Raw genomic sequence first — 25,234 nt, forward strand, 5'->3', positions numbered from 1 at the left:
TTTTTTTTTTGAAGTTTTTTTTATTGTGAAAATACTGTATAAAGGGGTTACAATTACGTGGGCAAGATAATGAGTACATTTCTTATCAAGCATTGTAGCCTCCTCTTTTGTTTCCCCTTCCCATCCCTTCCTATCCTCCCCCTACCCCCACACTCAATGAGCACTCTATCTTTTGAGTCACAGCACCACTTCCAGTTTTCTGGTGGTTTATTGGAGATAAGAGTCTCATGGAAGCTGAGCGCCGGTGGCTCATGCCTGTAATCCTAGGAGGCTGAGATCTCAGGATTGCAGTTCAAAGCCAGCCTGGGCTTGAAAGTCCTGGTAGAGTTGCTCACCTTGAGCTGAAGAGCACAGGGACAGCGCTCAAGCCCAGAGTTTAAGCCACATGATCAACAAAAAAAAAAAGCCTCACAGACTTTTCTGCCCCAGCTGACTTTGAACCATGATCCTCAGATCTCAGCCTCCTGAGTAGCTAGGATTACAGGCATGAGCCACTGGCTCCCAGTTCCCCAATTACATTTGCTCACTTTTTTTTTTTTTTCCCAGTCATGAGTCTTGAACTCTGGGCCTGAGTGCTGTCCCTCAGCAATTCAGCTCAAGGTGAGCACTGTACCACTTGAGCCACAGAGCTACTTCTGGTTTTCTGGTTGTTATTGAAGATAAGAGTCTCATTGACTTTACTACCTGGGCTGACTTTGAACCATGATCCTCAGACCTCAGCCTCCTGAGGTCACACCCATAAAGGTGTGAAACACCAGTGCCTGGCCTTTTGCTCACTTTTTAAAAGAATGAAATACCTTTAAACACTTGTGCTTTTCAGTGATTTGCTTTGGAGGGTGTGTGTATATAAATTACTTGAGAACATTAAACTAATTACAATTGAAAATGTTGGTGTTGGAGCTGAAGAGAGTTAACTGAAGGATTGTTAATGACTAGATTTCAAATTCTTTTGCAATTTTTTCCCCAATTTTTTGCTTTTAACAAAATTGTAGGACATTTTATAATTAAATTGTTAGTTTAAACTTACTAAGACTGGGGCTGGGAAGGTGGCTCAGTGGTAGAGCAATTGCCTTACATGCATGAGGCCCTGGGTTCAATTCCTCAGCACCACATAAGCAAAAAGAAAAAAGCCAGAAGTGGCACTGTGGCTCAAGTGGTAGAGCCCTAGCCTTGAGCTGAAGAGCTGAGGGACAGTGCCCAGTCCCAGAGTTCAGGCCCTACAACCAGACCCCTCCCCCCCAAAAAAAAACAACTTATTAAGACTAAGTTTTGATAACAAATCACCATTTGATTTTGGACTTAGAAGGCATTTCAAACGTTTTAATGCCATTGCCATACAAAACATCTTCCATTTCCATCTACTGTTTAAATAAGTTTTTTTTCCCAGAAAATTTTATGTATAATACAAGTGTATGAATTAAATTGGTTCTGAAAGCCTGTTATTCTATAACAAATAGACTTATGAACTAAATCAGGAGGGAAGTAAGTAGCCTATCCATCAAATTAATAGAAATACTTCAAAAAATTTTTTTGGTGCTGGTCCTGAGAGGGCCTGCCTGGTTCTGTCTCTTAGCTTTTTAGCTCAAGTCTAGCACTCTACCACTTGAGCCACAGCTTCATTTTTGGCTTTATGGTGTTTAATTGGAGATAAGAATCCCTCAGGTTTATCTGCTTGGGCTGGCTTTGAACCATGATCCTCAGATCTCAGCCTCTTGAAATATAGATGTGAACCACCGGCACTAGATTTCAAGAAAAACTTTGTACTTAAAAAGTGCTTATTTTATATATATACACACACACACACACACACACACACACACACACACACACACACATATATATATACATATATATATATATGCTCCTGCCAGTTGCATATATAAGCAATTCTGAAAAATTTAACACAACAGATAAAGATCACAAGAAATGTGTATATATGCCATGTATGTATAGATATGTATATATACATATCTATATATATGTACATGTCTTGAAAGTTTTTTTGTTTTTTTTTGTCAGTCATGGGGCCTGAACTCTAGGTCTGGGTGCTGTCCCTCAGCTCTTCAGCTCAAGGCTAGTGCTCTACTGCTCTACCACTTGAGCCACAGCACCACTTCTGGCTTTTTTTTTTTTTTTTTTGCTTATGTGGTGCTGAGGAATTCAACCCAGGGCCTCATGCATACAAAGGAAGCACTCTACCACTGAGCCACCTTCCCAGCCCTGGGTCTTGAAAGTTTATTTCAAAAATAAGCATATGTAGATGTATCTATATATTATATCTATCTATACACACACACACACACACACACACACACACATATGTGTGTACAGACTTAGATTTTTCAGTTGTTCTGGGCTCTGAACTTAGAACCTCATGCTTGCTGGGCAAGCAGTTCTACCGTACTTTGTAGAGAAGTGTGACAGAATATTTTTTACAAAGGCTTTAAAGCATAAAATATATTACATTAGAATAAAATTCTGTGGATATAGTGATGATAGAAATAGGAGTTCAAGGAGAGAAAGAGAAAAAAATTTAAATGCTGAAAAAGCCTGTTCATGTACTTCAATGTTATCACATGTATGCATTTGAGTCATTGAATTTACTGACATTGGAAACATCAATGTTATGATATGTGAGAAAATTTATTTTTCCTATTCATTTAAAATTAGAATGAAAATTTTAGGTGTTCTTCAAAACTTGTGAAATGTTACCTACTTTTTCAGACTTCTTTTAGATCACTTAAGCAAAATGTCTAGACACCACTACTCTAGGGCAAAAGTCATCTGGTTCTGATGGGATTTAAGAATCACCAGGGAAACTGGTAAAAGTTACAGGCTTTTCCCCAAGAGATTCCTACTGTGTAGATCCAGAGAATATGTGGTTTTAAAGAGCGATCCCTGGTGATTCTGGGATAGAATCTATAGACTTGTCTTCAAGAAATTTGGTTTCAAGGTTTCTTGTTAGACTACAATGCATCAGCAAAAATCTGCTTACTTGAATCTCCCCTCTTCCCCACTGCCTGGACCATCTTAGAAATGCCCCTCTGAGTCACACTTTTATCACACCTTCACTGTTGAGATGCGGTTGTATGAAACAGGCCACAGCCATTCCTGCATTTGTAAAAGAAAATCAGTTGAAACATGATTCCTTGACCAACTTTCCCCAACCACCACTATTGCTCATAGGGGGCCATGTATCATAGTTTGTATCAGAATTAAGTAATACAGAGAATGCTATTTTTGGAGGAGAAATATATATATATATATATATATATATATATATATATATATATATATTTCTTTATGGACAAAACAGCAAACAAATTTGGTTTTATTTTCTTCTGATTTTTTCAAAAACCCTTTTAGGACTTTCGACATTTGAGTCCTAATACCTGCTTATGATGTAATCTAATTACAATATTTTTGTCTTGGGTTTTTAAAATCAATTTTTGTTTTTCACCACCATGAAATCCTTTGAACATAAATAGAAGTAAAAAACTGAGCAAAATGTATTTTCTCTATCAGTGTGTGTGTGTGTGTGTGTGTGTGTGTGTGTGTGTAAGTATATGTGTTTGGCAATAGTAGAGTTTGAACTCAAGGCTTGTGCTTACTTTACAGGCACTCTTACCACTTGAGCTACTTTGGCAGCCTCTTTTTTGTGTTGGTTATTTTCAAGATAAGGTCTCCGTATATGTTCAGGCCAGCCTGGACTGTGATGTTCCTATTTTGCTTCCCCTTGTTGCTGGAATGACAGGCCTGCCATATGCTTCCCCTGTATCTTGGGATGACAGGTGTGTACCAATGCATCCAACAATGGTTGAGATGGAGTCTCACAAATTTTTTTATTCCCAGACTGGTCTCAAACTATGATATCATAATCTCTGTCCTCCTAGTAACTAGTATGGGCTCAAATGTTAAAAGTCATAAAAGGGCTCTGAAAATCTCTAATAAATCAGAAGAAAATAAAAACAAACTAGTTTGCTGATTTGTCCATAAAGAAGTATTGGAACCCAAAGTGTTTTTATTTGTGTGTGTGTGTGTGTGTGTGTGTGTGTGTGTGTGTGTGTGTGTGTGTGGTATAAAGAAAATTTGCTTTGCTTGTGCAAGAGAGAGTTGATGGAATTTAGTGCTATATTTTGAGTTCACCCAGCTGGAAGGCAGATTGGGATTTCAGGAACACAAACAGATAAAGTAAGACAAACTAGATGGGGTGGGAGGGACTAGAAAAACCACACTTCAGTTCTATTAGGGAACACTGTAAATAGCAAATGGGAAAGGGAAGTGGGATCTCTCAATATGGAGCAACCAGAAAATAAATTTACAGGCTCATGGAATTTATGTTAAAGAAAGTCTAGATCCTATGGATAATCACTACAAACATGACAATATTTCTACAAATATATTTTAAAATCTTTTGAAAATATTTTTAACTAAAAGCAAATATGTAGGATGTGCCCAGTCCCAAGATTATAAAGTGAAATGAGACAAATAAAAAAAAATTCAGGGCTTAGATCAGAGTCCTGCAAAGAATGCTAATCATTTTATGAAATAGAAATATATGTTCTTTCTAGGCAATAAGACCTATTAATTGCAAGGCCTAGCAAGAGGAGAGGATGAGGAGAGCCCTTAATTGATCCTTCAGTGAGAGTTTACTTATCCATACTGCACAACAGTATGCAGGTTATAACGACACCTTAAATGTGAGAAGCTTGCAGATGGGAGTGCTAAAAGCAAAAATGAAGCCCACTGTATTGGGAGGGATTGTGCAGTTAGAAGGCAGTATGAGCCTTGACTACAGTGAGTTGTGGGAAATGGGAAGTCAGGTCAAGCTGAAAATGCAAACTCAATTCTGCTAGTCCTTATTGATGTTAAGAGAAGAGAGAAAGGGGGGAAGAGGGAGAGAGAGAGAGAGAATGCGTGCTCTTGGCCTTTAAATTCTGTGTGGACCAAATATATGTTTGTGGGTTGCATTTGGCCTGCAGCCTGCCATTTGGGAAACTCAATTCCGGATCAAGCACTATGTTTTCTATCTAAAGATTTTTTGTTATTGTTGTTGTGCATTGGTGTACCATTTGTTTTTCTTTCTTTCTTCCTTTTTTTTTTTTTTTTTTTGCCAGTCTGGGGTTTGAACTCAGGGCCTGGGCACTGTCCCTGAGCTTCTTTTGCTCAAGGCTAGTGCTGTGCTACAGTGCTACGTCTGGCTTTTTCTGTTTATGTTGCACTGAGGAATCAAACCCAGGGCTTCATGCATACTAGGCAAACACTCTATCACTAAGCTACATTCCCAGCCCTGTTGTTCTTTTTGAAGAAAGTATTTAAATCCAGATAATTTAAGCAGTGTTGACTTAAATTATATCAACTATTCATTTGATCTCATTTCTTTATTTGATAGAAATCAAACCTGTTTCAGTATGTTAGAGAGTGAATGACAGAGGTCACTCTTTTGAAGGAAAATGAAAATCAAAACCCCAAATAACAGGAATTTCTTGACATTGTTAGGCATAAAATTTTAGGTGGGGCAGTTTATATTTTATTAGATGTTAATAAAACTAGATATTTAATAAAATATAAAATTGGTCATCTCAAATTCAACAGCCTAGTCATATTACATACATATGACAAAAGTCAAAACGCTCAGTAGTCTATATGGTATGGAGCAAAGAATTCTCTAAATCTATTTTAGATATTCCTATATATTCATATGCTACTGCAACCAAAATTATTGGACAACCTAAAGTCAGTACTGTAATTTTATTAATTTAGTAAAACAAATCAATATTTTTAAAATAAATAATAAATGCCTAATTATTTATCTTTTACCATCTATACTGCTTCAGTGAACAAATTATAAAGATAAGACATTTGTCATATCAGTAAAATTTTATTTTTTTGTCCTGGTCCTGGGGCTTGAACTAGGGCCTGGGCACTGTCTCTGAGCTTATTTTGTTCAATGTTAGCACTCTTCTACTTGAGCACATCTCCACTTCTGGCTTTTTGGTAGTTAATTGGAGTTGAGTCTCATGGACTTTCCCACACTGCTGGCTTCAAACTGGACCCTTAGATCTCAGTCTCCTGAGTAGATAACATTACAGGGGGGAACCACTGGTGCCCAGCAAGTATTTTCTTTCTTATGGCAACCATTTTCACTTACATTTTCAGATAAATAGAGGAATATGAATGATAACTATAAATATTTAGAAGCAGAGTCAAAGCAGAGCTTATATCCCCCAGTTCCCACCTCCTGTACTAGGACTTGAACTCAGGGCTTTACACTTGCTCAGTTGCCACTCTACCACTTGAACCATGTCTCCTGCCCTGTTTTTTTCCTGGTTATTTTGGAGATGGAATCTCACAGACTTTTCTGCTTAGGCTAGTCTCAAACCATAATTCAGATCTCAGCCTTCTGAATAGTTAGAATTACAAATACAAGTTATCAGTATCAAGCATAAGATTGTTGTTGGTGCTGGTGCTGGTGGTGGTTTTGTGTGTGTGTGTGTGTGTGTGTGTGTGTGTGTGTTGACTTGACTCAGGGCTGTCACACTTGAGTCCAGATTTTATTCATTTGTTTGTTTCTGGTCAGTTGAAAATAGAATCTTGCAGACTTTACTACCCTGGCTGGCTTCGAACTGTGATCCTTAGAGCTTGGCCTCCTGAGTAGCTAGCATTATAGTCATGAGCCACCTATGCATGGCTAAGATTATAGTTGGAAGTTGTAGTCTTGGAAGTTGAAACCTGTCTGACTTATATAAACTGGTCTTTTTTTTCTTCTTCTTTTTTATTTTTTGTCAGTCATAGATTTTGAACTCTGGGCCTGGGCACTGTCCCTCAGCTCTTCAGCTCAAGGCGATCACTCTACCACTTCAGTCACAGTGCCACTTCTGGTTTTCTGGTGGTTAATTGGAGATAAGAGTCTCAGGGACTTTCATGCATGGACTGGCTTTGAACTGCTATCCTTGGATCTCGACCTCCTGAGTAGCTAGGATTACGGGCGTGAGTCACTGGTGCCTGGCTAAACTGGTCTTTTCTATGAAAAAAAAAAAAAAAACAACTATTCAGAGTCATGTTTAATATAGTAAGTCTTTTAAAATTTGATGGCATTAAAGCAAATATTCTGAATATTACGAAATGAACTGTGAAATACAACATTTATGAACCACAGAAACATTTTAAATAAATGAAATTTTATTACTTAGGTGCATGTATTATAATCTATATATAATATATTACATCTATATATTATAACATATATAAGACATATATAATATATATATTATAACACATATATATGTGATATATTATAACATATATAAAACATACATAATATAATGATATATGTAATCTATAATCCAAACAGCATTTACTAATAAATAAAATAAAGCACATTACATAGCAACATATAATAATAATAAAATACCTGAATAGGAACGTAACTCTTATTTTTAAAAATTCATTCAGAATTATTTACTCATATCTGAATGGTCACAAAGCTTGACTTAGGAGGTTTATATAAGTAAGTAAAATTTCTTTGGAAGTTATGGTATGGATTGACATCTAAAAATATGATCTCTCTAGGAACATTAAAGAATTTTAAAAAGATGAACGTGTATTAATAGTTATGCTGGGAAGTCCCAGCATCGGGGTTGTAATCATAATGGAGAGAGATTATTTTGGTCTTGCCTGTTGAATAGATTCACTAATTATCAAATCATATTGCAGTTAAGAGTTTAAAGCATCAACATTTTTCAGATTGAAATATATGTGTGTGTGTGTGTGTGTGTGTGTGTGTGTGTATGTGTCGTGGGACTTGAACTCTGGGCTGAGCTCTTCAGCACAAGACTAGCACACTGTCGCTTGTGCCACAGAGCCACTTCTGGCTTTCTGGTGGTTAATTGGAGATATAAGTCTCACAGACTTTTCCTGCTCAAGCTGGCTTTGAACCATGATCCTCAGATCTCAGCCTGCTGCGTAGCTAGGATTACAGGTGTGACCCTCAGTGCCCTTGTCAGATTGAAAAAAAAGTTTTTTTAATGTGCAGCAACGTCATTGTGTACATCAGTGCTCTTTACCTTTGCTTCCTTATATCCAGTCCCAGGTTTAGAGTTACAACTAATCTAAACCAATTGTGGCAATTCAGGTACTCGTTGCCAGTGATAAAGAAGTAGTCTAAGGATGCACATATGATTCAGTAATGGCTAATGAAATAGAAGAGGAAGATTGCTGAGATTAGTGGCCTAAATTTTCCTCGCTAAAACAAAAAGAAAAAAGAAAGAAAAGGAAGGGGGAAAAAAGCAAGGAACAAATATATATTCTTTATCCTTTCATTCTATTTTGGGTGTTGTCCTGAAAAGAAAGAAAGTTTTGAGCTACTAAACCCATTTTTGCATGAATGAAGCAGAAGGTTAAGAAAATTTTAAAGAAATTGTCCCAACTACTTAACCTTTGAACTACTACCTCTGCCTTCTTATTAATGTTATAATTAAATGCCTTTATTGTTTAAGTCACAGATAGCTGTATTTGCTGTTACTTGTAGCTACATCTATTTTACCTGCAGTACTATGTAAGTGTAGGTTCCCGTTGTGTTATATACAGCCAGCTCACACTAACTTGTGAAATAATTGTGCCATTTCTTCCAAATTCCACATTCAGTGACTTTAAGTTGGTACCTTTAAATCATTTATAGTGGAAGCATTTACTTTAGAGATGGATTCAAAGATAACATATCAGGGATTTTTGTTTTTAGTTTTCTTTAGAGAGATTAGTATTAAACATACATTAACAGCACACCGGTAGGTGAATTGCTGTACTCCTACTGATGCAATAACACAGAATCCAATTATTATCTCTTAAGGTGCATTTTAACTGGATAATTGGATACTGAATTACATTAAAGTATTTTTAAGTTGTAGAATTTTAGAATTAGAGGACTAATAAATTCAAGAAAAGTATAATCAACTCTCAAAAGTTACTTAAATGAATCCAGTATAAGATGACTGCTTAGTAGTAATGCCAAGACCATAGTTGAACTTTGGTGTTTAATAAAAAAATTTTTATTTTTGTGGTGCAGTGAATGAGAACCTGGGTCCTTATATGTGTTAGCCAAGTGCTCTACCATTGAGCTACATTCCCAACCCCTACAATTTAATTCTTTATTCCATGATCTTTCCAGCATATTAGAGCCCTTATATAATTTATAATAATATTTGTATAATTCATAATAACAATAATTCTTTTCCAATATCTAGACTTGAATCAAAATAATACACCAGCCTAGTTTTAATAACACATAATAAATAATACTTAATTGTATATTCTGAATTTTGGGCTATTCATACAGAAAGAAGGCTAACATAGAAACTGTTAGCATGAGATTACAAACTGCAAACAACCTTTAATTATTATTAGTCAAAGTAAACCCTAATGAATAACATGATGGTAATAACTGGGTTTGGTCTGCCCCAGTAAAGTAATGATTCTCTAAGTGAAGGGAATCAGCACCCTATATCCCTGCAATGTGAGATGAAATGAGTTCTCAAAGGACCTGAGCTGGATTCATGGGACAATCAATATATGGCCAGATTCTGACAGCATATGTTTGAAATAGTGGCCAAATTTGCCAGCAGAGATCAAGTATTAAACACACTCAATACTGGTTAGATTACTTGTAGAAGCATCACAGTATTGGTGAAAATATATATATAGATATATATATATCTGCATATCAACTACCTAAAATAAAGATGTTGCTAGGTTGCTAAATACTGGTGGCTTATTCCTGTAATCTCAGCTACTTAGGAGGCCAAGATTTGAGGATAACAGTTTAAAGCCCAAGCAGGAAAATCTGCGAGACTCTCATCTCCAATTAGCCACTAAAAAGACAGAAATAGAGGTGTGACTCAAGTGGTAGAGTGCCAGCCTTGAACACACGGCCCCGAGTTCAAGCACCCCAGTACTGGAAAAAAAGATGTTATAAAATTTTGATATGTCAACTAAGGGATAATATATGTAAGAGAAGTTATTGTATTGATCTTTAAAGTTGTAGAATTTTAGGACAAGAGCAGACTATTGATGATATAATTGAAAAATTTCACTAAATTTATAGATGATATTATTTGTGTCAGTAAATCTAGTTATTTTATGATTTGTCTTAAGGAAATATAGATGAAAAGATTAATTGCATTAATTATAGGCTTGTGAAAATTGGAAACAATATAAAGGATGAGTACAGTGTGATATCAAATGGTGCATTAGAATAATATTTTAGGGATATTTAATTAAAATAGAAAATAATCAAAATATAATGTCAAAAAGAATAGAACACAGCATAATATGTACACGTGTATGCTTAGAAAACTGAAAAAGCATTAAAGTCAATTTTTAATGATTTTATTATTCCTTCTTTTAGAATTTTTCAAAATTTCCCCAATGAATATATATATAAGCTTTAAATAAAAATGTTTGCTTATAAAATAAATGCATACTAATTTTACAAATAGAAAATATAGTGAAAATGGAGAAAATATTCAACCACCCATATATTTTTAAATGTTAGAATATTAAAGAACAAAATCAAAATCTTTCAAGTCATTTGCAGAAAATTTTGACAATGAAAGATATCTGTCTGAATCAGCATTTATGACTACAAAGGAATGACATACATCCAAAGCAAATACCTGATACCAAGTAGATTAACTGAAATCGATATCAGAGAGATAGGAGGAAAAGAGATAGATGTCCTTGCTGGGTATAGGTTATGTTTTGAAATAGTTAAGAATTGAGAGCGAGGACTGTAATTGTGGTTCAAGTGGTAGAATATCAGCCTTGAGCAGGAAAGCCAAGTGAGAAAAAAGGTCCTGAGTTCAACCCCTAGCATGAACACACACACACACACATACACACACACACACACACACACACACACACACAAATTGCTAGGGTTTTGTTTTTTTTTCAGGACTATCCCACATGTGTTGAAGCTATGGGAAAGAGACTTAAAAGATTCTTAGTCTGCATTCAGAATGTACTCTACTCTTTGGAGTTATCAAGAAACCAAATGAAGAAAGGAAGGAAGGACAGAGGGAAAGGCAAGAAGGGAGAGGGGAGGGAGGGAAGGAAGAAAAATGGTGAAAGAACACTAATGAATCATTTGTGACTCCCAACTGTTTGTCTTTGAATTTGAGGATGAGCCTAGTGAGGCTCAACCTAATTTATGAGTGATATCACAATCCTCAAATTTAAGACATTGGTTGACCCAGATATATAGTTGAATGGCTCTAAAAAATCAAAATGATTTTCTCACATGACCTGAAAAACCCTAATCCAGACCAATGGCTGTAAACATTTCTTTTCCCTTTGGCAACATACAGGACATAAGATTTACAAAATGCAACAAATACCCTTGATAAATCCAGAGTTGAGACATTTAACACTCTTTTCTTTTCAAATTAAAAAAATAATACTAGTGATCATAATGTTATAAAGAAAGGCTTGGCTTTACTTTGATCTGTATTTCAAAATAGTTATTCATGAATAAATTTTTTCTGTCTTTAATGGTCTTAGCCTTAGGTAGGGTAATGAAGGTAGCTGTCCTAAAATTCAGACTAGGTAGGAGGGTCAGATATTCCTTTTGTCTGAGTGTAATTAAAATCACTTTAAAATTTTCAGCCTCCAGTGATCCTCAAAGAGGGTTATAAAATTTCTGACAATGCAGTCTTTTTTTTTTTTTTTTTTTCAGTACTGGAGACTGAACCTAGAACCCAGGGCTGTGGCATTTGAGCCATGCCACAGTCCAGTGTTTTGTTTTTAAAATTTCTTAATCTTATGTTTGAGTTAAGATTTTCCTAACTTTGCCAGTCTGACTTCTAACTTGAGATCCTTCTGCCTCCACCTCTGAAACAGTTGCAATTAGAGATATGTACCACCACGCCTTACTAGTGCAGACTTCTTTTACAGGAACTAGATAGATATCTTGGGCAGGCAAAACAAGTTGAGTTGTCAGGGTCCCACAATTATTTGGTTTGATGTTGATTTTTAATTTTTCTCCAGATCAAGTTACAAATAATCTCCTGTCAAAGACAACTCTATTTCATCTTAAAATTAGAACTATGGATCAGAGGGAAGTGAGAATGATGACTGACAATATTCATTTATCAGTAATTTATTTACACATTTGCTCTGTGGAGGCAGTAATCGAAGACAAAGAAGATTGATCTATGGGCTGTGGATGTAGTTCATGGTAGAGTCCTTGCCTAATGTGCATTAGGTACTGGAGTCGATCTGACTCCTGCAACATCAACATTATCAACAAAAGTCCCAAAGAAATCACAACAAAAACAAAATGAGTGATCTATTTCCATAAGGTTCTTATTCTCATGGATGGTAGCAGATACCAGGAAGCAAAACTAAAGTACTGATTCCTTTGTTCTGTTATTCAATCCATTCGTTTAGTGAGCATATTCTAAAAATGCCTACTGTGTTCCAGGTATTCTAGGTGCTGAACATAAATTTTCCAAATAATTTTTGCGATAATCCTACCCAAAAGTATATTATCTTTTTTTCAATAAATCCATGAATAACATGATTCATTGCAATAGAAAAAAAAAAAAGAAGCAATCAGTATACCAATCTAGGAATTTTTTTTTTTTTTTTTGTCAGTTGTGGAGCTTGAACTCTGGACCTGGGCGCTGTCCCTCAGCTCTTCAGCTCAAGGCGAGCGCTCTACCACTTGAGCTACAGCGCCACTTCTGATTTTCTGGAGGTTTATTGGAGATAGGAGTCTCACGGTCTCTCCTGCCCGGGCTGGCTTTGAACAGCAGTCCTCAGATCTCAGCCTCCTGAGTAGCTAGGATTACAGGCGTGAGCCACCAGTGCCCGGCTCCAATCTAGGAAATTTTTAAGAAAATATGGTAACCATGTAATTCTTAAGTATATTATAAAGACCTACGTATGCTAATATAAGAAAATGCCTAAAAAGTATTAACTTTTTTAAAAAGGCAAAATGCAAAACAAGGTTTAAAATTAGTTTTTGTTTGTTTGTTTTTTTTGTCAGTAGTGGGGCTTGAACTCTGGGCCTGGGGGCTGTCCCTCAGCTCTTCAGCTCAAGGCAAGCACTCTACCACTTGAACCACAGTGCCACTTTCAGTTTTCTAGTTAATTGGAGATAAAAGTCTTTCCTGCTTGGGCTGGCTTTGAACCGCGATCCTCAGATCCCAGCCTCCTAAGTAGCTAAGAATTAGCTATTGGGTGCCTGGCACCCAGCACAGCTATTTTTTTTTTTAAGTGTCCAGTCGTGGGGCCTGAACTCTGGGCCTGTGTGCTGTCCCTCAGCTCTTCAGCTCAAGGCTAGCACTCTACCACTTGAGCCACAGCGCCACTTCCGGCTTTTTTCTTTTTGCTTATGTAGTGCTGAGGAATCGAACCCAGGGCCTCAGGCATGCAAGGCAAGCGCTCTACCACTGAGCCACCTTCTCAGCCCCACAGCTATTTTTTTTAATAAACATTTTTTGAAAAATGTGAAAAGCCACAAAATCAATAGTTATGATTTTGTTATAGATCTGACTTTTGGGTAGAGGGACTGTGATTTAGGATGGGAGAAATGTCCAATTTTAATTATGCATCTATCCTTTTGAAAGTCTGAAATGTTAACCACATATATTAATTACTTTCTTAGTTAAAATTCTTGTTAATGATGTTTTAAAAAAGAATGTTCTTCTGGGAGCTAATAGGGATATGGTTGGCTTATTTAGGATCATGGGAATTTTATTTCTAGGTCATTAATTCAGGAATGAAGATCAGTAAATGTCATATTAAAGAAAAACATAATTAATTGTATGCTTGTAGTTGTGTGTGTGTGTGTGTGTGTGTGTGTGTGTGTGTGTGTGTGTTTTGAAGGGCAAGTGGGAATCTGTGTCAAAATTGAGGAGCCTATAGTGAACAAGAAGACTTAGAAAAAAAATCCTGAAGTTTCATTCTTTGTATTAAAGCATCTAATATAGTGTTTGGCACTAGTGGATAATTAATGTTTGCTAAAGCCATGGAAGATTATCTGAGGGTATTAGGAGAGAGAAGGTAAGACAGGTGATTTGAATAAAGTTAAAGCAGTATCAAGGGTTTATAATATTTTGATCATCCTGGCTAGATGAAGAAACAAGAAAAAAATCTTGTCCAGAATACAAATTACTCAATTGCTTTGTATCACCAGTGAAAAGGCATAGCCCCCAAATCTGCTGATTTGGAAAACCCTTATTTTTGCAAGGACTGAATTCCCTTGCTTGCTCTTTATCAACACTCTGCTGACAAGTCTTGTTCCTTCTCTGTTCTTAGCCTCTCTTTTTTGGTTTTTCTTATTAAAATATCTATTTTTTAGAGCAGTTCAATAGCCCAAATGTTTCAAAATCTCATTTCATCTCATTTGTCATTTATTAATGGGTTTATTTTCTTTCCAGTGTTTCTTAGTCTACAGACATATTGGAGGAAACTCTTTTAAATCCCCGGGGCTACTGTGACATCACTAGTTCTTTATATTGCTTTAAAAAAATCAAACTCCAACTTTAATCATTCTGTATATTACCCTCTCCACCCCCACTTTTTTTTAAAAAAAGTACTTTTATTTTTGCCTTCTAAATGTGGTACTCTAAAACGTCCCCCGTGAGTACTGACTGGTTGTATTTTTGTTTTGAGAAATTTATTAGATGAATTATAATTTGTACTGGTTACTTCTAGGTTATTTGAGGATAGTTGCATCATTTCTTAAGCTAACAATTTCTTATATCTCTATCATTAGGGCACACAAAGATGCGTTACTAGTTTGAGTATTTAAAATTTCCTGTAGTTTTGTGTCTTAATTTTAAAAAGAGGCTTATTTGGAACTCATTTTAAATAAATCTTGCCTTCTAAACATATCTCTTGCTTGCATCCAATTTCCAGGGTCATTTAATGTTCTCCTTTTGCTTTTCATTATTCACTTGGTGCCACTGAATATTAGACTCAAAAAAATAGGAAAAAAAACCCTTTGCTATCAGAAGGGTCATGGAAATCACATTGGGTTCACAGTCAGGAGTCCTTATAACCTTTCTGCCTTACACTTTATTTTTATTATATTTTAAAATTTTTATTTTTGAATTCAAGCTGTATTCCCTGTTTCCCCACCTAGAATCAATAATCTCTTCACTTTTTCTATCTAATATTGAGAAAATGGATACAAAATTTTTGCAAAGCACTATGAATGTCTGTGAAAGGGGCATTATGTAAATGTCCAGCATCATTATGCTGGAATTTTGCCATTACCCTCTATGCAAAAGGATGAGATTTTGAATAATATTAGCTCATTTCAACTTCAAGTCCAAGGAGTCCAGTTACCAAAATACTAAGAGAATGAATGTAATATTATAGGCCACAATAAAAGCTCCAAGACACTAGATTTATGCTATTACTCTGATGGTAATTACTGTCATTATTATTACATTTACCCTCTTAGGGAAAATCATGACAGTGAAGGGAAGTGAGAGCAGGATGTTCTGCCTTTGCTTATTTTACTTTGATGAGGGAAAGGCAACAGAAGAATGAGTCCTGGCTGAGATCCAAATGGTCCTTTTAGTTTAAATGGGTATAGGGGTATGTAAGGGAGGAGGTAGGAGATACAACATATTGTAATGCATGTGAAATTTGTCTAATTGTAGACATGGCATATAGAGAACATAAGTATACATATTAGTTCCCGAGTCACTAAAGAGGTACAAGTTGATACTAGACATAACTAGACTTGAGGAGGGGAGTAGTGTCAGCATCCTATATTGGGCAATTTCAGGGCACAGAAAAACCCATTTAGTCTTAAAATACTTCTTGATTCCTAAGTGTCATAGTCTGAAATCTCCACCAGGAAACCCATTTTATTGAATTGCATTTGCAGTCTACTATTTTGTGAGGAGCCTCTGTGTAAGATTGGAAATTCCTGCAGCAACACTGTCTGCCTTTAATGCAACTAGCAAAATGCTGGCTGTTAAGTATGCAGTGTATTTATTTTCAAACCTTTGTAGAGAAGCTGACTTTTGGATGGGATCTTGATGAATGAAAAGGGTCCACTAACTCAAGCATCTTGTGTAATTAACAAATATATACTAGATATAACATAATTGGTGCTGACTTGCTTTTTTTTTGGGGGGGGGTCCAGTCGTGGGGCCTGAACTCTGGGCCTGGGTGCTGTCCTTCAGCTCTTCAGCTCAAGGCTAGCGCTCTACCACTTGAGCCACAGCGCCACCTCCGGCTTTTTTCTTTTTGCTTATGTGGTACTGAGGAATCAAACCCAGGGCCTCAGGCATGCAAGGCAAGTGCTCTACCACTGAACCACCTTCCCAGCCCCTGACTTGCTTTTGTTGCTGGAAAAGAATAACATCTGACTCAGAGCTCATTTCAGGCCCAATGACATGACCAAACGAAGCACAGCAAGGGCCCTCTAGACTTACTTGGTCATCAGTGTGAAACTTCTGTTTTAAATAGATGGAGGAAGGTTAGTAGGATATTACAGACTAACGAAGAAATGGGAAGGGTCATTGTGACTTGTTATCTAAGAGAACTCTATTCCTGAACTGAAAGAGAACCCTACAGGTACTAATTTTCCACAAGGAATAGCAGTGTTTCAGGGTACAAGAAATGACTCCTATTCCTTTGAAACTGGTAGAGAAAGATCTGCTAGTCTATAGAGTAAACAAAGGGCATTCTTAATGGTCTTAAAGTCAAGAAATAGTTCCTCAAAATATTTCAGTACTTATGCTAGCATATTCTTCTTTAAAATGCATATTCAATCAGAAAAGTTCAAATCAAATCACCTTGAATAACCTAACTCATAGTAACCCCAAAGAAGGAATAGAACATTTTATGGGAGAGTGAGAGGGGAAAATGTTTAGATCTGAAGATGTGGGTGAAGGTCAAGACCATAGGTAGGTGTGAGTACTCTGGAGACTAAAGACAGTTAGAAGCCTGTAGGTAGAGGGGGTGAATACTGCAGTAGAGGGAACAGGCAAGCTTTGCCTACTGTGCAGTTTTGCCTAGGGCAGCTAATTGCTTGTGCCCAGAAAATTGCCTCTGGAAGCCTTGGGCAATATGCAGTAGGTTTTCCCTGATGCCTAGTTTATCAGGTTTAAGTTGAAATTTGGTGGAGAGGGTAGAGGGAATGATGAGCTAAAAGAATTCCTGAGCTGAAAGAAATAAAACTCAGAGGTCACCAACTTTCTTAGCAACCCATCTATAATGACAGAGAGGGAACTTGAACTTCCAGGCCAAGTTATTTTTAAGAGAGGTTTTTTTTTTTAATTACCCTATAATTTTATTGGGAGACCAACCAATCTCGCAATAAAATTGTCTAAGGCCTTATCCCTGATATGTCAAATGGATTGACCAAGATATACAGCTAAGAGAGGGCTAGAGACAGAGAATTTAAGTCTGACTTTCCTGTCCTATCTAAGTAATGTACCAACAGAGAGGATATATAGCAGTACAAGGTGATAAGGATGGAACCACTGTGGAGGAGGGTATTAAAAGAGAAAAAGGAAGGTGACTTCACTTTAAATGTTTATTCTAGGATTCATTCTGGCATGAAAAATATATCAAATAAGAAAAATGATCCAACATTCATTAAATCTCTGTTGTGTGCCCACACATTGTCCTGCATACATACTTATTATTTCAGTTTTCCTGAGATGGACAAATTTGCCTGTGGCTACTTGGTTTGTAAATCCCTGGGTATCTGACTAGGCCACACTCCCTGTTTTCCAAAGACATCTATTTAATGTCTACTCCATGCATGGTACTATGCTAGGGTCAATAAGATATAAAAAGGGAATAGATTAAGGATATGAGTAGGGGATTTTAATTACCTTGTATTAGAGTTTATAGTCTGAAGAAGGGACTCCTTAATTAATTAACTGGTCATCTTAGCTTTCTATTTAATGTTCCAGTCTTAAAAAAACTTATATGAGATCACTTACAGTCACATAAATTGGAAGATATTCTTGGTGTTAATAAAATCTGTTTTAAAAAATTAGGTGATATGCCACACATGACTGAAGCCATTTTTGTTAATCTTTTATAGCTTTTCATGATAGAGCACAGTGCTACCAAACTGTCCTAAGATATTTACAGGTTCAGCAAAAACCAAACAACATTCCAGTGTTAGCAATATTTCCTTCAAAAGTCATAGGAAATATATGTAAGAAAAATTCTTTATGTAACTGTAATCCCTCCGTACATCACCCCTACAATAACAATAAAATATATTTTTAAAAAAGAAAAATTCTTAGTATATTTCTCCTATCCTTATTATACAAAGGCATGTGCTTAAGAAATAGTGTGCTAGTCTTTAACTCCCATTTCTTGTGAGGAGCACAGGAACAGTTTCTCTATATTTCTCCCTTTTTAAACTCTGTTTTAAAATAAATCCTTGCTACAACTTTCAAGATAAAGAAAAGAGAAAAGAAAAAATAGAGAAAGAAATCCTAAGAACAATCTGGAAGACATCCTAAGAACAAAGAAAGGAAGGATAAATAGCTGGTGCTCAATTTGATGGTCAATGCAGAGTCATCGGCCTTTACTGTTTTATCAACTGATTGTGAACTTTGATGTATAGCTACTATTCTGTGATCTTCAGCCTCTATTATGCATATTTTTGATATAGATCAAAATTTGATTATGTTTTACTGTACCTGTGCTTCCCTTGAGATGATTTTTTACTGCTTACTTTAATCTAGATGTCTATTATATTTCATGAGCTCATGTTGATCTTTCACAACCACATTGTAATATATTTTGAGGTCAAGTATGTTTGGAAAATACTAATCCAGAACTTGAGGCCAAGTTGTTCCATGCTCTGATTGCAAGTTTCCCAAAGGATATGCTGGTCTTGATTTGGTTTGTATTTTTTTTTTTAACTTTTGGTACATCACTAGGCCGGCTTACAGAGTCCAATGCATAAACACCTGCAAGTTAAATGTACATATGCTTAACAATTTGCTTCCATGCTTAATAATAAGAAACATGTAACCACAATATTAAATATGGAAATTTTGTCATATGTATTTTACTATGATAATAAATGGAATGGAATGATATGGTATACAAAAACATAAACATATAAATTGTGAAACATAATAGTTTTGACATCATATTTGTATACAAAACAATAGCATTTTTATTATTGTGAGAAAAACATAACTAGGAGCTATGTGTCTCTTAGGCTTTAAGTAAGAAATATATATATTAGAATATTTACAAAGAATTATGTAAAAAGCTGGTTTACAGTTTTCATGAAGAAATTATTCACTGGCTTGTTTTTGGCATTTGACACAGTGTCTTTCACATAGTATGTATTCAAGAAGTATTTTTTGAAGTTGGACATGATTGGTCCAAGTAATTCTAGCTGCAGAAGGCTGAGATCCAGAAAGATCACAGTTTTTCCTCTATAACAATGAGCATAAAACCCTGTAATACAAGGAGGCTAAATAAGTACAGTAAATATCAGATTGAAAAAAAACTGTTGAATGTGGCATTAATATCTGGGTAAAAATGTTTCTAGAAAAATTTATTTTGAAATAATTTATAGTTGGACCCTAGTGGCTGCTGCCTCTATTCCTAGCTACTAGAGAGACTGATAATGGGAAGATCATAGTTGGAGGTCAGCTTGGGTAGAAAAGTTCCAGAGGTCCCACCTTCAACTATAGCTAGGCACAATGGTGCATGGCTGTCATCTAAAGCTACATGAGAGGCTAAGATTGGGAGGATTGTGGTGCCAGGCCAGCCTAGGCAGAGAAGTCTGCAAGAATCTATCTCCAAAAAACAGAAGCTTGATATTGTGGCACGTATTTGTGATACTAGCAACAACAAGAATCCTAAAAGTAGGCAGATTAAAGCTCAGGCACAGAACAAGGCAGAAATGAAACCTGTCCTAAAAATAGCTAATGAAAAACAGGACTGTAGGTGTGGCTCAGCAAGACTCTGAGTTTAAATCCCCAGTACCACACAAACAAATAAATGAATTTATATCTACTTATTTCCTTATTAGGATGAGTCATATGAAATTGTCAGTTTTTACTAGGATGAGTCATATGAAATTGTCAATTTTTATGGGTTAAAATCTGCAAATTTCATATGACTTGATCTTAGTTTATCAATTATTGACTAGTGTGTCTCCAGTTTCAAGTGATGGAAACAATGAAATATGAAGAAAATGTGCTTTAATGTTCTTTGCTTTTAAATGCCAAGACTGAAAAGTGATCTCAGAAATAAGAACAAATATTATAGCAACTTCATTGAAATATGAGAAGCTGACATCTTTATTACTAGCTTTTATGGTTAATCGCAAATCTCCTACCAGAGACTGTGGATTGACCATCAGAATGTATTGTAAAAATACTTAATGGTCTTAAATATTGATTAGCTTGACACACAGCAGTCCTTCCATTTCCGACATTAAAACAAGCATATCATAGTACTGTGGTTAAAAATATAATTATAAAGTGTTCTATAATTTGTTTTTATGTTACCAATTATGATAAAAAGCAGGGAAATTAATTTACTATTCCAAATAATCTTACATCCCTCAATGATTACAATAATTTGAATGTCCCCAGAACCACGGCAATGATCATGTACAAAATCCAGTGCAAGACATATAACTTTTTGCTCTGTCATCTTCATGACAATTTTAGCTACTTATGACATTGACATGAGAGAGACCTCACAGAAAAAAAATCCTCAAAACTGAGAAGTACACAGGTAAGAATTAGACAGGGACAGATGACTGCTGCTCCTTCCTTATAGCTTATAACCAGTGTGCCCACTTTCTTAGTCTCTACTTAATAAGGATAATTTAAGATGGGATTACCTAAGAACAGCCAATTACCTATACTTGTTTGAAGAACCCTTGTAGGTTAGTGGGAGGAGCAAGTAAGTAATGTTCTACATTTTAGTAACTAAACCTTCCAGATTTTTTTCATAGTTATGGTTACATGTAAATTAAAAATATGATTTTTGATTTTTTAAAATTGTTATTATAAAGGTGAGGTACAGAGGGGTCATAGTGATATAAATCAAGTAAAGAGTATTTTTTTGTTGTTGTTGTGGGGCTTGAACTCTGGGCCTGGACGCTGTCCCTCAGCTCTTCAGCTCAAGGCTAGTGCTCTACTGCTTGAGCCACAGGGCCACTTCCGGTTTTCTGGTGGTTAACTGGAGATAAGAGTCTCACGGACTTCCCTGCGTGGACTGGCTTTGAACCACGATCCTCAGATCTCAGCTTCCTGAGTAATTAGGATTACAGGCATGAGCCACTGGCACCTGGCTAAGAGTACATTTCTTTATGGACAATGTCACCCCTTCTCTCACTCTCTTGCAGTTAAAAAAATACATTTTGTATTTTAGTCTGCTTCTTAAATTCTTTAAAGATATATATTGTACTTTTTTTTGTTATACTTTTTTTTCCTTTTGTAGTCATCCTGGGTCTTGAACTCAGTGCCTGAGCACTGTTCCTAAGCTTTTGTGCTCAAGGTTAGTGTTCTAACACTGAATTACAGCTCTACTTCTGGCTTTTGGGGGGTTAATTAGCGTTAAGAGTCTCACAGACTGCCCTTCCTGGGCCGGCATTGAACCTCAGTCCTCATATCTCAACCCTCTGAGTAGCTAGGATTAATGGTGTGAGGCACCAGTGCTCAGCTTCATTATCATTTTTATAGAGGAATCTTTTTAGTTTCTTAAAATTTTTATTGTATATATGGGTGCGTCTTGTGCTTAGGCAGTTTATTCAACCCTCTATGGCTGGGCATTATGCTTTCTTAATTTATTTAACCTTTGGTAGTTTAGAAGTGGAATTTGGTTGTTGGTGGTGGTTTTGAATGATATCTCGGAAGAAATATTTAGCTCTGAAGAGCTGAGATGCAGATGCAATCAAAAGCAGTAGAGTATATCTTTTCATACTGAAAAACATCCTTAAGAAAGGCTAGTTTTATAAGTTTAAAAATAGGAACATAGATTTCCTACCTTGTACTTAGACAGTTATTTCAAACCAAGATCAAAAAGCTCAGTAAGGTGAGGGAATCTGAAAATTATTAACATTTTTGAGTATTTATATGTCAGGCTGTGCTTTAGCACTTCTCATTTATTATTTCATTTTAGTCCAACCATAACTTTAATAAGTGGGTAAGTAATAGAGATAAGATAATGTTAAACCACCTTCCCAAAGCCCATAGGTACATAGCAGGGACCAGAGCTGTCCATGGTCTTAACACCTGTGCTTTGCTGCTTCCCATTTATCACATTGAACTACTTAGAAAGACAAATGGGGAACATTCCAGAATACAAAACCTGCAAAGTACTGCACATGCTATCTTTCCAAAATTTCCTACTTTGAAAATTTTAAATTTTCTACCAATGCCATTTTGTCTTTCTAACAAAAAGAGTGATTATAAGCTGGACACTTGTGGCTCATATTTATAATTCTTGCTACTCAGCAGGGTTGAGTTTTGAATCCAGCCTGGGAAGAAAACTTCCTAAAACTCCATCTTCAATTAACTAGCCAAATGGACTTTGAGACATAGCATAAGTGGAAGAGCACCAGCCTGGAACAAGCTAGCTGAATGAGAGTAAGAGGTTTGGGGTTTAAGCCCAAGTGCAGAAAGAAAAGAAAGAACAAGAAAAAAAGGAAAGAAGGGAGGGTAAGGGAAAAGGAAGGAGTAAGGAAAGAAAAGTGTCTTTAATATGATTTTACCATTGTCACTATGAATAGATAAGTAATTTTAAATACTTGATCCATGACAACTATAAGGAACTATTTAGTTACATCTTCATAACTATGGATGTCTGACATAAGCAACTTAAAGGAAGAAAAGATTTATTTTGGTTTACAGTTTCAGAGGGTTCATGGTCTTTGGCTCCATGTACTTAGGCAGAACATCATGGCAATATTAGCAAGTGGTAGAGAAGAGCTGTGCATTTCTTGGAAGAGAGGAAGCAGAGATAGAGAGCAAGGGACCAGGGATAAGATACTTTGAAAGACTTGTCCTAGTAACCTTCTAACTTTCTAGAATCTCTCCAAATAGCATTATCATCTAAGGTCCAAGTATCCAACACATGAACCTGCAGGGCTAATACTCAAACTGGCCCCCAAAGATTCATGGCCATTTCTTAGTATAAAATTAATTTGTACCATCTTTGAATATCCTTAAAGTATTAACAGTTCAAACCACAACATGTACTATGTCATCTGTACTATAGTTACAAAATTCAGATAGTTGACAAAAGTAAACAATTCATATGACTCTACTTGCTCAGGAAATGATGAATTTCATTGGGTAAATTCATGTTGTCTCAATTAGTCTGAAAAATAAAAAATATCCAGATTCAACAGGGAAGATTGTGGTGACTGTCTTTTCCAGGAGGCAGTGATAGACAGACAGGTTTTAATTTTCATATAGTACATAAGATTTTTATTATAAATAAATTCCTGACAGTATCCAAGTTAACTTTCTGCAGAAAACATGCACTTTTATAAGTCTCCTTTAATATCTGTACACATTGATATTGAAGAGTTACTTGAAGCATGTTTGATTAAATGAGAATAATTTCTCATTTATTTGTAATTCATAATACAAATGGCTTACATTTCAGGTACAATGATCAACTGCAACAGGTATTTTCTTTACTGTTATTTCTATGTTCTCTCCCCTTAAAACCACTCATCTCCTTTTGGAGTCCAATGAATAGTACATTGCCTTGCTTAAATGCATGGATTCTGGAGCCAGACTTCTCTGTTTCCAGTCTTAGCTCTGCCATGTACAAGCTGTGTGTCCTGGTGGGAAATCCTTAGCTTCTCTAATTTGTATCTCACCTGAGTTGTCTAAGAGGCCTCTCAAACTTTGTATCATCAAATAGAGTCTGCTTTTCCCTATCATGGAAATGGCAACACTACCCACTCTTTGCTCAATCTAGAAATCTAGTATGTGTCTTTGATTCTTCTTTTTTCATACGCCTATATACAGCCCATCATCCCCTTTGCTTGGAAACATTTCAAATCTATCCACCTTTAGCAGCACTGCCTTATCCAAGGTAGTTATTTCAATTCTAGCCTTCTGCAAAAGTTGATTTCCTGTTCTCTGTTCTACTTTCATTTCTCTAAGACCCAATCTCCTCACACCCAGAATTCACATTTATTTATATTATCAATTTATATTTACATTTGCTACATATACTAACAAAAGTGTAGAAAGTAATGGTCCCTCCCTTACTCCAAACCCCTGAGTGGCATCTCATTAAATTTAGAATAAACACCTTAGTTTGGCCTTCTGTCTTTTTTTTTATTATCACAAACATATTTGTTTGATAACTAAAGGGATGACGCCAGTTAAGCCATCACTTTGACGCTGTTGCATTTAAAATGTTTTGATATATATTATTGAACATAGTAGTGAAAAAGTAGTTGTGTGGAGATTTGCTCATTAAACCAAGCTTTTTCATTCTTGCAGCTAATTCCTGTCCAAAATGATGATAAAATTTTTATTCTACTTTCTCATAGTCCTGAATACAGGTGACATGGTTCATGACACATTTCACCACCAACTTCCCGTCTTTTAGTTTTCTTGTTATTGTGCTTTCCTTCCTGTCCAATGCCTGATGCTGAACCAATACATCATTGGTGAAGTTACAGACTACCTGAGTTTTCTTGTCCTCAGCTGTAGTTTCTTCAAATTCTTTTCCCAGGACACAAGAAAATGGTGTTGTTTTCAGAGTGCTCTTCATTTTTATGTCAACCTTATTGCTGTCACAAGTGATAACATAGTCTGGCTTGGCCATTGTACCCATTTTTCACAGAGCTAGTCCCACTCCTATTTCCTTCATGTACTCATCAAAGCCTTGGCTGTCTACCAGTCACCATCTTCCTTCTAATTTCATAAGCATGGCCATGGTAGGCATGGGAGGGCAGACATGCCTGGTGAGTGGAGAAGGTCCAGTGGACAACGTACAGTCCTTCAGAGTCTTATGGTGGGTTGGAGTGTCCCCCAAATTTATATCTACCTGAAACCTCAAAACATGATCTTTGGAAATAGAATTTAACAAATGTCATTAAGATAATTCCATGTTAGATTTGGATAACTAATACAAATGATATCTTTAGAAGAAGAAAAAACACAAAGAAACAGAGGAAAAGAAGGCCATGAAAAGACGAAGGCAATGATAGGAGGTATAAGACAGCAAGGATTTC

At 36.0% G+C, this 25,234-nt stretch overlaps 1 pseudogene; it reads right to left on the reverse strand.

Moving 5' to 3' along the window:
• Positions 1 to 24,498: 24,498 nt before the first annotated feature.
• LOC122117994 lies at positions 24,499 to 24,936 on the reverse strand (annotated as a pseudogene).
• Positions 24,937 to 25,234: the final 298 nt, after the last annotated feature.

Source organism: Dipodomys spectabilis, unplaced genomic scaffold, assembly GCF_019054845.1.
Source record: "Dipodomys spectabilis isolate Male_0828 unplaced genomic scaffold, ASM1905484v1 ptg000146l, whole genome shotgun sequence".
NCBI classification, from domain to species: Eukaryota; Metazoa; Chordata; class Mammalia; order Rodentia; family Heteromyidae; genus Dipodomys; species Dipodomys spectabilis.